Source organism: Trachypithecus francoisi, unplaced genomic scaffold (assembly GCF_009764315.1).
Source record: "Trachypithecus francoisi isolate TF-2019V2 unplaced genomic scaffold, Tfra_2.0 Contig01037, whole genome shotgun sequence".
NCBI classification, from domain to species: domain Eukaryota; kingdom Metazoa; phylum Chordata; class Mammalia; order Primates; family Cercopithecidae; genus Trachypithecus; species Trachypithecus francoisi.
The window spans coordinates 1-3,604 of record NW_022681088.1 but is presented as its reverse complement, the minus strand read 5'-3'; the positions used below and the strand labels follow the sequence as shown (position 1 = coordinate 3,604).

The window sequence follows — 3,604 nt, the reverse complement described above, 5'->3', positions numbered from 1 at the left end:
ATTAACAATCCTTTACTTTGTTCCACTATTTAACTGCAGAGATCCTTCAGTTTCAAGAAAATTCGTACAGCAATACATTCACCTGTGACACATCACAAAATGAGGCAGAAGGTTTTCCCAATGTGGTGTGTTTGTGTGTGTTTTTGTTTTTACAAAATATCAAACTGTTACTCTTAAACCAGATAAACAGCAATACACGTGTGACTAATATTCGTAAACTAAGATCCTGAAGCTATTTAAACCTGTCATTAATAGGAAAAGCATCTGAAAAATACCAAAAGGAAAACAGGTAAATCCCTCAACTGCCCATATGGAACCGAAGTGCAAACAGCACTGTGTTCTCCCCAGCCTCACCCGGGCCCTCCACCACGAAGAAACTCGACTGCCCTCTTCAAACTCAGAGGGAAGAATCTACCGACTTCACTGAGAAGAGAAGCTGGGGGACACGACACTGGGGCTTGCACTGTCTGTGGCAGGGGAGTCATCTGTGGTGTCAATCATGGCCTGGGCTCTCTCTTCCACATCTTTCAAAGCATCCTTGTACGACGGGGGAAAGGAAATAGGGACGGTATTGTTGAGCATGGCCAAAAACTCTACTACTTTCCTCTTACTGATTTCTGAATGAGCTCTTGGGCCCCACAGGAATTCGTAACGTGGAGGAGCAGTGTTGGGCACCTCCCGGTACTCTAGGTAACGCTCCTGCACCCAAACTTTAGTGAGGAGCTCCCTGGGCTCCCCAAAGATAAAGTGCTCCCTCCCAGCACGCACCCCTATTCCACTCAGCACATCCCAGATGACCTCCTCAGAGGCACAGGTGCCCTTCATGAAGATGATACTCAGAATAAGAATCAGGAGGCAGTTCGGGGGCATGCCCTGCTCATCACTCAGACTCCCCTCACAGCTGAGCTCTAATGTGTTTACAAAGATGTAGGAGCCGTCAGGGTCCACTTCTCTCAGGGAAATGCCAAAAAGAATCTCTATGAACTCACGGGCTTTCCTGAAGATCATAGGAAAGTAGCCCCTGTACCTGCTGATGACATTCGTCACCATCTCTGCCTTTGTGACAGGCTGCTTCGCTTGATATTTGAGGAGAAGAAACCGCACCAACTCGTCCACCTTTTCATCCAGTGTATAAGTGAACAAGGGCTCGCTCTCTATCAAGGACTCACTGTCTGTCAAGGACTCGCTCTCTAGCAAGGTGTCTGAGGTGCTTGTATCTTCATCTACTGGGCTGCTGGACTCTTCACTGAATGGGCTCAAGGAAGTGGAGGAGGAGGAGGAGCTCACAGCACTCTGGAGAGGAGACTGGGCAGGCCCCTCAGGAGGACTCTGAGGACTCACAGGGGAACTCTGGGGAAGACTCAATGAAGTGGAGGAGGAGGAGCTCACAGAACTCTGGAGAGGAGTCTGCGCGGGCTCGCTCTCTATCAAGGACTCACTGTCTGTCAAGGACTCGCTCTCTAGCAAGGTGTCTGAGGTGCTTGTATCTTCACTACTGGGCTGCTGGACTCTTCACTGGATGGGCTCAAGGAAGTGGAGGAGGAGGAGGAACTCACAGCACTCTGGAGAGGAGACTGGGCAGGCCCCTCAGGAGGACTCTGAGGACTCTCAGGGGAACTCTGGGAAAGACTCAATGAAGTGGAGGAGGAGGAGGAGCTCACAGGACTCTGGAGAGGAGGCTGCGCAGGCCCCTCAGGAGGACTCTCAGGACTCTCAGGAGAACTCTGGGAAAGACTCAATAAAGTGGACGAGAAGGAGCTGACAGGTCTCTGGAGTGGAGACTGGGCAGGCCCCTCAGGCGGACTCTGAGGACTCTCATGGGGACTCTGCAGAAGACTCGCTAAAGTGTAGGAGAAGGAGCTGAGAGGTGTCTGGAGAGGAGACTGAGGAGGCCCCTCAGGGGGTCTCTGAGGTCGCTCAGGGAAATCCTGGGGAAGACTCAGTGAAGTGGAGGAGGAGCAGATAATCACAGGACTCTGGAGAGAAGACTGGGAGTCCTCCCCCTGAGGAGGGCTGTGAGGAAAGCGGAGAGGAGACAAGGAGACCTCCCACTCGAGAGGACTCTGAGGAATGTAGAGAGGAGACAGGGTATCCTCCCCCTCAGGAGGACTCTGAGGACTCTGGACAGGAGAGTGGGAGTCCATCCCCTCAGGAAGGCTCTGAGGACTATAGAGAGGAGACTGGGCAGGCCCCTCAGGAGGGCTCTGAGGACTCTCAGAGAAACTCTGGGGAAGGCTCAATGAAGTGGAGGAGGAGCAGATGCTTACAGGACTCTGGAGAGAAGACTGGAAGTCCTCCCCCTGAGGAGGCCTATAAGGAAAATGGAGAGGAGACAGGGAGTCCTCCCACTCAGGAGGACTCTGAGGAATCTGGAGAGGAGACTGGAAGTCCTCCCCATCAGGAGGACACGTATGAATCTGGAGACGAGACAGAGAGTCCTCCCACTCAGGAGGATTCTGAGGAATCTGGAGAGGAGAAAGGGTATTCTCCCACTCAGGAGGACTCTGGAACGGAGACTGGGAGTCCTCTCCCTCAGGAGGACTCTGAGGACTCTGGAGAGGGGACTGAGAGTTGTCTGCCTCAGCAGGACTCTGAGGAATCTCGAGAGCAGACTGGGAAAAACCCTCAAAAGTACTTGAGAACTCTCAGGGGAACTCTGGAAAACACTCAGTAAAGGGGAGGAGAAGGAGGAGCTCACAGGAATCTGGAGAGGAGACTGGGGAAAACCCTCAAAAGTACTTTGAGAACTCTCAGGGGAACTCTGGAAAACACTCAGTAAAGGGGAGAAGGAGGAGCTCACAGGAATCTGGAGAGGAGACTGGGGAAAACCCTCAAAAGTACTTTGAGAACTCTCAGGGGAACTCTGGAAAACACTCAGTAAGGGGAGGAGAACGAGGAGCTCACAGGAATCTGGAGAGGAGACTGGGGAAAACCCTCAAAAGTACTTTGAGAACTCTCAGGGGAACTCTGGAAAACACACAGTAAAGTGGATGAGAAGGAGGAGCTCACAGGAAACAGGGGAGGAGACTGGGGAAAACCCGCAAAAGGACTTTGAGAACTCTCAGGGGAACTCTGGAAAACACACAGTAAAGTGGAGGAGAAGGAGGAGCTCACAGGAAACTGGGGAGGAGACTGGGGAAAACCCTCAAAAGGACTTTCCGAACTCTCAGGGGAACTCTGGAAAACAGTCAGTAAAGTGGAGGAGAACAAGGAGCTCGCAGGATTCTGGAGAGGAGACTGGACGTCCTCACCCTCAGGAGCGCTCTGAGAAATCTGGAGAGGAGACTGGACGTCCTCACCCTCAGGAGGGCTCTGAGAAATCTGGAGAGGAGACAGGGAGTCCTCGCCCTCAGGAGGACTCTGAGGATTCTGGAGAGGAGACTGGGAGTCTTTCCCCTCAGGAGGACTCTGGAGAAGACCCGGGGAGTCCTCCCACTCAGGATGACTCTGACGACTCTCAGCGGAACTCTGGAGAAGACTCGGCATCCCAGCAGCAGGCATCTCCTTGTCCCCTGGAGAACACAGAATCAGAGAAGAGGATGAGGATGAGAAGGAAGAAGAGGAGGCAGAGGAGGAGGGGAATAAAAAGGGGAAAGAGGAAGAG

The 3,604-nt window shown here is 52.6% G+C and overlaps 1 pseudogene; it reads right to left on the bottom strand.

Annotated features, from left to right (window-relative positions):
* Positions 1-420: 420 nt before the first annotated feature.
* Positions 421-3,512, bottom strand: LOC117090582 (annotated as a pseudogene).
* Positions 3,513-3,604: the final 92 nt, after the last annotated feature.